This window comes from Dermochelys coriacea, chromosome 3 (assembly GCF_009764565.3).
Source record: "Dermochelys coriacea isolate rDerCor1 chromosome 3, rDerCor1.pri.v4, whole genome shotgun sequence".
Taxonomy (NCBI): Eukaryota; Metazoa; Chordata; order Testudines; family Dermochelyidae; genus Dermochelys; species Dermochelys coriacea.
In genome coordinates, this window is record NC_050070.1 from 23564454 (window position 1) to 23575835 (window position 11382).

Here is an 11382-nt window from a genome sequence, read left to right on the forward strand (position 1 = left end):
AGATATATGGCTGTGACTTTGGGTCCCTCGTTCTCATTTACACTGAGGCCACTTTAAGCCACTCTTGCAACATATATGACCCTTAAAGTGGGAGTCAATGGTATTTACAGTCTCTTTCAGGTCCCTTTACATGACTTGATGCTCTTTCACCATTAGAGGTGGTTCATGGTTCAGGCTCACTGGCAAGGCAGTATAGGAAAGTTTGTACTGTATCTGTACTAATAAAAAAAATCTTATCCTCTTGCCTTGTCAATCCTTAAGAAAGCTATGTTTGTTCTGGGAAGCCACAAACACTAACCTGTGGCATTCAAAATACTGTCACCTAACAACTGTTTTTAAAATTTCTCTGTGATATAACATTCCCATGAGAGTCTCAGTATATTTTGTGTTGTCTGTTCCTAGCTTAGACTCCTTGGCACAGGGAACACTTCTACTAGTGCCAAGCATACTGTCAGCAGTTTTGTAATAAAAATAACTCAGCGTGACACTTTGGGGAATCTATGTAAACTTATGTATTCCATTTGGTTGTATTAACTTTATTTCTAACTATCACCTTCATTGTTACTTAGACCTTCCACTTTATCACCGAAAATAGACAGTGTCTGAGAGACTGAAACAGGGCCATCAGCAATTCAACAGCTCTTCCCTGGTGGAATAATGGGGACTACCAGCCAAAGACTATTGACTTGCTAATGATTCTTATCTGTTCTAACAACCCTCTATTCTCAGCAGCGTGTGAATGCTGGAAAATTGAAAAAAACCTAATGGGAAGAGAGAGAGAAAAAGATGTAGCAAGCTTCTTTTTAAAAAAAGATGCTCTCTCACAAAGGTAGGAGACCATCATCTGGGAAAGAATACTGAGTAGCAGGGTTGGAGGAGAAAGTAGGGCCCAGACCCCTTGTAGGACCCTGTACAAGACCCAAAGGGATCTTAAGAATAGGGTCAGATTAATCTTTGGTGGGCCCACTGCCCAGACCATGGCCTCACCTCCCAGCTCCACCTACACTCCACCCCGAGGCCTCACCCCCACCCAGCCTCTTCCTCCTGAGGCCCTGCCCAGCACTTGCATGGGGAGATGGGGCGGAGACGAGTGCGCAGCAGGTGGGGGGAAGAGGGCAGAGAGGAGTGAGTGGTGGGTGATGCAGGGAGGGGCAGAGAGGAACGGCGGGTGGGGCCATGGCCCAGGTGCTGGGGCCCCTTCTGTGTGAGGGCCTGGTGCCCCAGTGCCATTGTAAACCCAGTATGAAATGGCTGTATGAAAACCCTTGGTCAGATTCCTCTGGAGATAGGAACTCGGGGCAGCCAGCTGAGGTTCTGACATTGCATGGATATGGCCAAACAGCACCTTGGCCCCTGGTTGCAGTTTGATCAGGCAGTCATAGTTCCAATTTGGTGATAGAATGTCAGCATTCTTTTTCTCAAAGAAAAAGTGGCTCTATATGGGGAGCCGTCCCACCTAACCCCTGGCCTGGAACAGACTAAACCTTTCAGGTCTTCGTCTCAATTGTTCATTACATTTGCAGACAGCATGAAGGGCAATCCTTTTTCCATGCAAAGGATTTCATCATGGATATCTGTTTGAATTCACCTGTGTTACCAGCTGACTACTGCAAAGCCACCAGACAGAGTACCGGGACATTGAACTAGATCCCAAGTGACCTCTGTGGCATTTCTGCTAAGATGCCCATATTAGACACTTGCAAGGCAGCAACCTGGTCATCGTGATACACATTTGCCTCTCACTAGGCTATTTCTCAAGGATCTAGAGATTATGCTAATTTTGGAGGAGTGGTCATACAGTGCCTGTTCAAATAGACTCCAAACACAGACAGTAGAATGGACATGGGCAACACATCTCAAAGAACAACAGTTATGGAAAGGTTAGTAACCATTTTTATCTGCAATGTGCTATGGCAGTTGGGCCTACAGTACCATGTTTTCATCATGGGGCTGAGTCGATTGACTGTGCAGAGCTTGGTTCTCTGTTGTGAGCTGTGATACTTGGGATTGAAGCATGGGGAGCTCCTTCTGGGAGTGGTCAACCCATTCAGGCATCTCCAGTACTCTCTGGGGCATTCCTGCTGACTCTATGCTTCTCCAAGGTAGGCCTTCACTACAGGCGTGGATCGTACAGGCAAACAGTCAGGATTCTGACAAGAGCAGTCGGGACCAAGGGTCAGAGCATGGTCAAACCTAAGACTGAAAGTAGTGGGGGAGTTTCTAGTCAAGTTCCAGGCCAGGGTCAATTCCAAGGGTCAGTGTCTGAATCAGGAGGCTCAGGGTCTGGGTCAGGAAGCAAGGTCTAAATCAAGGTGGGGTCAAACCAGGAGTTCAAGAGCAGGAATGATCATGGCAGTACAGAAGATCTGCAATGTTACTTGCACACTTCCTGGAATGTCCCTTGGGTTTATATAGGGCAGGGAGCCAATCAGGAGCCATGAGGCTGCTATCTGTCAGACCCCATCAGGTGGACTTCCCATGACCTGTGTCCACAGCATGTCATGGGTAGTGGAGTACAAACTAGTTACAGCTGCTGCTTTGTGGCAGCATGAAGGTGGATGCTGCCTGGCAGTTCTACAGGCCCAAATTTGAGATCCTCCCCCCCCCCAACACTGTGCCTTACGTATTGAGTGTGAGATTAAGTTCAGGTATGACACCTGGACCTACAGAACATCTAACCCATATGCAAACATGGAGCATACTGATCCACAATGATACATGTGTCCAAATGAAAAAAATGTGAAAGTATTTCCCATTTATTTTCATTAAATTCATCCACAGATGATTTTTAAAGAGAGAGATTATATGCCAGACAGAGTTTTGGCAATGGAAAATTCAGATATAAATGCATCAAGATTAAAACACAGAAATTAACTTAATCCCCCACCTCCCACCAAAAGCTCTGCTCCCATCTTCCCATCCATCAACCTTGATTGTCTGCAAATGAACTACTATTAAGATCAATAAAAGTTTGGCATATATGTGTATATATAACCACAAAAATGCGTATGTCCAAAAACAAACAAACAATACAGATGCTAATGTAAACCCTGTGGGCTGATGCTCTAGAGGGAAGGAGCTCTCTACTTCAACTGTTGGTGATCAGAAGAAAGAACAGCCACAGAGCTGCTTCATTTGCAGAAGCTATTTATCTATAACTACAGATGGACAGACACTACAGTGGGGAAGGATATCTCTTTCAAGCTATTGGTGAACAGGGAAAATATGGTATGAAGAGAGCTTCATTTGCATAAACTTTCTACACAGAGTTCCTCTATTGATACTCTGGGAGCCACCATAAACACAAGCTCAGAACTGACTGAGTAGTGGAACTGAACTGAGAGAGGAGAGGTAATAAAGGGCTTCAATTTGATCAGGAGTGGTCCCCCGTAGCAAGCACTCTGCTGAAGGCTTCTATGTGCTACTGGTTCCCTGCTACTGTAGCTCCTGTGTTGTTGAAAACACTGATTGTGAGAAAGGATGCAGACTGAGAACTTCACTGTGAGAGCTGTTGTAGAGGCTTGCAATGGGAGCACAGAAGTGTCTCCTTGATTGGATGCAATGCAGAGAGGGCTCTTCCCTGAAACTGCAGAGGGTGGCAGCAAAGCGGAGTGAACTTCAGTGAAGCTCCTCCTACCCCGCCATTAAATAAAGCAGAAATCCAGCTGGGTTAGGTGGGGGAGCCTCACTATAGTACCAGGCTGCACTTTCCAAAGAAGTAACCTAGTAAAAGGACATTTGCTTATTGAACATGCCCACTGGCAGGTAGGGAACTGTGTTAATGAACTGCTGCCAAAGGGGGAGTGTTTTACTGATCATTCATTAAGGTGTATTGTTGCTGTCTTTTCTCAAGTTGATGCAGTGTTCCAAGTCCCACTAATAATTTTCAATTGTTCCATACACAGAGTGCTTGTAACTGGAGATTATTATTTACTAAGGGTGCCCAGAAAAAATATTTAGTGATCCCAATAATTCTGAGTGAGGGCTTGAGCCAGTGCTTAGTTTGAAGAGGGCCTGTAGTTATTTGAATCTAGCCCTTTCAGCTGCTGACAACACCTGGCAGAAGGTTTATACCATCCTGAGTGAAGTAATTTTTTTCTCTGTGTTTTTAATAACAGTAATTTTCTGTAATAAAAGACTTTTTTTCCTTTTCCTGAATATAACAGTAAAATAGTAATGTCTTGGCATGATTGAGCTCTCAAAGGAATTTTTATATATCTTTAAAATGTCTTCTTGATGTGTCTTCTGTGTTTTGCTTTTGACTTTCACCAGAAGTAATGGGAAATAAATGACAGTTTGAGGCTCAAGGTGAAAACTGAGGTCATACCATTAATCATGTTTATGACCTACTCAGTCTCTTGTCCAAATCTCTGTAGCAAAGCAAACAATATTTTACTGGTTTTGATCTTGTTTCTTGTGTCAACTGTACTTCAGGAAAAAGTCACACACAAAAATGAGATGAAGAAATCCGACCCACCTGTAACCACTTTTTTGCTGACAAAATTTTATTGGACTTTTTTTTAAAAAAAAACAAGTTAAATTGCATTGACAGAACAAGTAACAACCATATATAAAGTACAAATATATCTTCACATAAACAGCAAGATAATACTTTGAGGACCCTTGACATTTCACTGACTTAATTTGGCATAAAAGGAGCAGATAGAAGCTGTCTTTTAGTATGTATCTCTACAGCACCAATACTGATTAGGGCCTCTGGACAGTACTGTAATTCAAATAAATTAATATTAAAAAGGTGGAATATTCAAGCTAACAGTGCTAGCCTCCTCTCCTATAACTATATCCCCATTTTATAAATACAAAACTGAGGTACAAAGAGACCAATGGACATATACAGTCACACAGAAAGTATATAACAGGGCCAGCAATAGATCTCCCAGGTCTCCTGGCTTTCTGGGTGACATCTGAGCCTTACTGAAGTCAATGACACAGCTCCCATGGATTTCAATGGAATCAGGATTTCACCCTCTGACTCACAGTCCTCTGACTGAATCAAAAGAACATCCTTCCTTAACCCTGACAGAGTTATAAATATCAAGGCAAGGAAATTCTATCACTCCAAGAAATAAATTCCAGCAATGATGACATAACTGGTAGTCCCCAGATTATACTTTTTGGCCTTATTCAGTGATCCCAGTTAAAATATCAACATTCATGCAATCTAGTCTGGGAATCTGCATATTTTGAAGGCACTCAGAGGCCATGTTAATGGTTGAGTGTTGCAATACCAACCTATGCTGAAAGTGGTCTTTCGGGTTTCAACATTCCTTCCTCCTCTTTCATCTTTTTCTCTCTCAGTTCATTTGCTGTTCTAGGACAAACATAATTTAAATGAATTATTTGACCTAACTGGTGCCACCCGCTTTGGGTACCTTCAAACACTGATTCTAGGGACTACTGGGGTGGAGGGGGGAAGTGACCTCCATCCATGGTCTCATGTCTAAGATTTGCCATAGCTGTCCATGTCCAGTGTCCATTTCTGACATGGCTAATAAGAGGAGCTTCCTTATGTGAAAGAAACCCTGACGTAGAAAATCATGGAAGAACCTGTACATTTGGTAAGTTTTTCTTTGCCCACACAATATAGAAGTCAAACTATACCTATGGTGATGGTTGGTTATTTTTGAAATTTACGTGTGCCTGTAGTATAGCCTGTGGAATCACAGTTAAAGTTGCCCCCCACCCACCAGAATCTGAAATGGTGCCCCTAGTGAAAGGGTTGTAATTTTCCCACCATTCTGCGACACACACATGTTTTGTTTTAACAGCTGTGGAGTTCTTTGGAGCTCTGCAGCTCCTTTCCTGCAGGCCTACCCCCAGCATCCAGCAGGTTCAGCACCTCTCCTACACTGGCTAGCATACATTCCATGAGAAACATATACCAGCATCCCAGTCCTTATACTGAAAGAACTGCTGCCTGGCTAGTTTCCCTTGCTGCTGCTGCTATTGCTGCCAAGAACAAGGCAAGTAGTATGCTGACCTAGGTCCTGGCTTAGTAGGCCAGGCCAGCAGTCCTATTTCATTCAATGCAGTTGCCCCTCAAGTTGTTTTCCTGAAAGTTGCTTGTTCTAAGAGAGATCTCAGCGTAGCTCCAGTAACGTCAATTATTTTCATGACGATTTGGCTCAGTATATAACAAGATAGAGCAATGTAACTAGAGCTGGCTAGGAAATGAAAACCTTTTACGTTCTTTTTTATCAGTATTTTACGTTTTTGTCTATATTTTCAGACCAGCTATAGATGTAACTAGGCACACTGTAATGATGTACTATGACCAAGAAATTAAAAAGACACTGTTTACTAATGTTTTCCCTTTTCACATACCTAGTTCTCCATTCATAGCCACTCCGTAATATACTAATTAAAAAAAATTAAGCTGCTTGAGCAGACAGAATTGGTCATCTTAATGCAAACACAAGAAAGGGTGGGTGGGAACGAAAATGTAAATCAAAGTGAGATCTTGGGTAGGATGATAATCAAAAGAGATAAAACATTTTCAGATAAGAAAGCATTGAGAAAACTCAATTATCATCATAAAAGTCAGGCATTGTCTTCCTCCTCCCCCATTTTTATTAGTAAAGCTAATTGTCTCAAATGGCCCACGTATAAAGATCTCTCCTCATGGTGTTAGTTGCTTTTACAACATTGAGGTTATATAAAAATATTTGGGGATTTTGGAACACATTTTCCTCTCCTCTTCCCCCATTTGGAAAACAATATTAATTTCAGCAGTTTAGATTAATAGTTTTAAGACCGCTGCAATGAATCAATTTCATAGCATCTGATAAGTCAACAGATGCTTCGTTAGTAGCACTAATTCATTTGTATTAGGGTGATACACAAGGAAACTCTGTTGTCCTGACTTTTTCCAGGTGTCACAGTTAATAATGTAATCACAAATTGACTTTTTAGTTTTTAAAAAGAATATTGAGTTTCATTTAGTTTATTACATTGCATCAGGCTGAAAGCAGTGCTTAAAATCAGGATTCATAGGCTTTCTTCATAACAATAATATCTCTGCTTACACTGCAGAGTCTATTTCTGACTTTCTTCCTGCAGATCTGTTGTGTCATGTAAAATAATTATTTTTAATCCCTTAATGCCATTTTCAGCCCCCTGCATTATGATGGATTTTTTAAGAAGACTCTCCAAAAGCTGGACATGTAGTGACATTTTGGAAATGTTAAAATTCTGTAAAGATCCATATAGAAAGAATAGTAAATAATGCAGTGTAGCACTCTACCTTTCTTAATAGTAATCTGGGGTTTCCACATCCTTTGTTCCCCAGCTCCTTTGTACACACACTCTTCCAGTTCCAAAAGCCATAACCATCATTCACAGAAGCAGCAGATGAGAAAGACCAGTTAAGTGTGCAGTATTTTTTCTGCATCTTTTCATCACAACCATGACAGTTCTATGCATTTTTAAAAGAAGCATTAAATCCCATTGAAAATCATGTCACATGAGGTGTTCAAACCAGTCAAATGTCCTATGTGTCATGCTAAATATGTTCTGCACAATCATTATTATTATTGATGATAATAATAATCATATTTATCATGATAGTGACTAAGGACAAAACAGAAAAGGGGCCCTATTGTGCTAGGCACTGTAGAGACAGTCCCTGCTCTAAAGAGCTTACAATGTAATTAGACAAGACAGAAACAGGATGGAGGAAGGGATATAACACACAAACAGAGTGAACAGTGTGATGGTGGCAAACATCATGTTAGTTCCACAAATTTAGATTCTGTTGTTGTTGGGTTTAGTTAGGAGGGAATCAGGTAAATGGTAAAAGTGAAGGGAGAGGGGATATTGATGGAAAGGAAGCGGAAGAGAGGGACAGGTGTGGAATGAAGCTGAGGTGAAGAGACTGTGAGATAGGCAGAGGGACAGGGTTGAAGCAAACAGCAGCTCAGCACAGAGTAGAGAAAGACCAGGCAAAGCTGTAGAACGTTCTCTAATGCCCAGATATCTCTGTTTTGGCTCCTTCTGCTCCGACGAATAACAGGCTGAAATCTCTGACTGGTTCATCTTTTTCCCCAAGGCCATGTGGCAGGGAGGTTATTCCACACTGCATTGCTTCACATAGTGACAAATTGCCTGTCACATAATATATGCTTTGTCCAGTCATATTTACTCCTTTCCTGACAAAATGTTACTGAGGAAAGAGACTGTGAACAACATTTTGTTTTAAATTAAAAAAGAATCTTGGGAATAAGTGTTTTTCTAAAGCTAAATAGGCAGGTAAATGAAACTACCATCAAATTTGCAACCAACAAACTATTTAGATTAGAGAAGCTGTGTCAAATCAGGTGTATTAAGATACTCTGGTTGCCACCTTAACTATGGAAAGATAGTTATGGTATGCAGCCAGTGCCACCACCTTTGTTTGGCATGCCTCACAATGAAAAATCCGAACTAACCAGTCATAAAATTTCTTATCCGCTGTTCAAAAAATTAACATCTGGCAGAAACCTAAGGTTATTCAGACCCAGCATATGCATTACAATATATGGGCACTCTGAGACCTGCTTCAATTCTAACCCATCTGCTTTATGGTAACTAAGAATTTAACAATTCAAGAGTCTATTTATTTGACTAGCAAAATAGGGACATTGAATTCAAATGCAAAAGAAGGTTAATAATACAAAGCATTAAGCAAAGTATAAAATACTAATTGAGGTTTGGACTAGATGACCTCCTGAGGTCCCTTCCAACCCTGATATTCTATGATTCTATGATTCTAACCGTATATTGAAGAAAAATGGGTTAGGCATGACTTTGAGTATTCCACTTTCTAGGATGCAGGAAAGGCAATATTAATAGACTGTATAATTATTCTCCAGAAAGAAGTCAATGAGTCACACTGTTTGGTATGCTGCCACCTAGATAAATACCTCCACCTAAGCAAACATGCCATTTTGATGACAACTACAAGAATTTAGGTGGGAAAGTTTGAAGAAATAGAGCAAGCTATGAATATTATGTGGCAGGGAAAGTGTTAAAAATGAAGATGGGGCAAAAAACCCAATCTAGACAAAATTTGATAATTTATAAACATCATTATGCAACGATAGAAATTATAATATAACAACAATACCTATGCATTTCTTAAAACCTCAAAATATGGACTGAGCCAGACTTCAGTGGTACATTAGGCTTTAAATTGGCCCTCTACATGAGGTGAATTTCATTCAGGAGATAACATGCCTATGGTCACATGGGGTGTCTTTAGCACAGCCAGTAAAAGAACCCAGGGGTCTGATTCTGGTCTCAGTTACACTGGTGTAAATCCAAAGTAACACACACCAACTAAATGAATGGAATCACAGTAGTATAAATTGGTGTGGTAGCATTATCAGGTGTTGGGGTCCTGTCTCTCATCCCTTTGCCTTAAGCAACAACAAAAAAAATCTCAAAAACAAAACATACTCAACGATGATGCATCAGTTCCTGCAATGCAAACACAGCTCAATGCTTTACTACCCTGAGTTCATAGGAGGGTCGGTGGATGGGGTAATTATAGGTGGATTACATATAGTTTTAATTACAGGGCTGCTCTTGATTTCAGTGGGATCCCAACTTGTATAAATTGTGAGTCCTTGAATATACACAAAAAGAAAAAGGAGTACTTGTGGCACCTTAAAGACTAACAAATTTATTTGAGCATAAGCTTTCGTGAAGTGAGCTGTAGTTCACAAAAGCTTATGCTCAAATAAATTTGTTAGTCTCTGAGGTGCCACAAGTACTCCTTTTCTTTTTGCAGATACAGACTAACACGGCTGCTACTCTGAAACTTGAATATACAGTTGATGAACGCTCTTAAAAATGTGAAATCAGTAACCACAAAGTGACCTTAGAAGAAAAACAATAGGATTGCAAGTTTCAGCATAATTTATGAACCTGTGATTATTATACTGTGGCTTTTGGAGCTTTGCTGAATTTAATATAAGTCTATCAATTACTCCTAGAGACTGGAAAGAACATAGCACTAGCTTTATGAACGTTTCCATCAAGATATTATAATGAGGTAGAATTAATAGCCGGTTGAGTTATATATTTTGATGGTGAAAGTCCATACACTTTTTCTTCTGTATAGAGCCCCCTATTAATGTGACATCATGCAAATTAAAAGCATTTCAAATTATGAAAACTTTAGAATAGAAAAGATCCTCTTTTTGTTGCCAAAGGCCCCTCTCTCTGCTGGTTAATTTTACTGTTTATCTTTTCTCTGCCAAATTGCAACCATGGTATCTGTATTCTTTGACTAGGTCCAAAACAAGAGGCTTCAATCTTTATGCTGTTAAGTGACAAGACAGCTTACTTAGTCAGACATCCTTTCCCTTCCTCTGTACCTACATGTTGATCTGTCTTTTAATTAATGATTTGGATCCCTTCTAAAACATTCCACATATTGCAATTGTATTCTGTCTTTCACAGCTAATGTGTCATATGGTAGTGAAGTTGCTGGCAATATAAATGTGACCTGCTGAACATTAATTACGCAAGGGTTTTTTTGGCTTTATTGATTGAATAAGCCTGATTAGTTTACCTTTACATTGCACGTGGAATAGTTCAAAAATATGAAGAATATTGAAGAGACAGGTTGTGACTGTGTGCATGCATATGTGTTGGTGTGCATAAAGAAAAAAGTAATCTGTAGAGCTGGTAAAAAATGGAAAAACAATTTAGCAAAAAATGTTTGATATTTTGAAGTTGTTCAAAATGGATTTTTTTTCATTTTTTTTAAATCATTACATATTTTTCACATAAATATTAATTTATTTCTTCCTTCACCCATTCCCCCTTTTTTGCACTGAATACAATAGAATTAATCATGTCCTTTTTTTGTTGTTTTTGGAGGGTTTTTTTGTTTGTTCATTTTTTCCTACTTCCATTCTGTAAAACTTCCTAAGGTGCATATATTTTTAAAAGTTAAAGAATGGAAAAAAGGGGGAAAAAATTAAAAAAATCGTTCATTTGCAACGGAAAGGGGGTGGGGGAGAAAGAAGAGAAAATGGAAATCCACTTTTTAAAAAATATTTTGATTTTCAAAAATGGACCTGAAAATGTAAATGCATAACAAATCAAAAATTTTGTTTTGTTTCAGTTTCCCTAAAAGCTCTTTCATTGTAAATAAAATTTGTCAGGCACAAATATTGTTTTCAACACAACTCCATTTCCAACATTAAAATTGTTCACTCACAAAGTTTCAACCGCTCTGTTGTCAGTGGTCCTGCTTTGAGCAGGGGGTTGGACTAGATGACCTCCTGAGGTCCCTTCCAGCCCTGATATTCTATGATTCTATGATGGCTGAAGTCATCAGACAAATCTGATTGACATAATAAGATAACATAT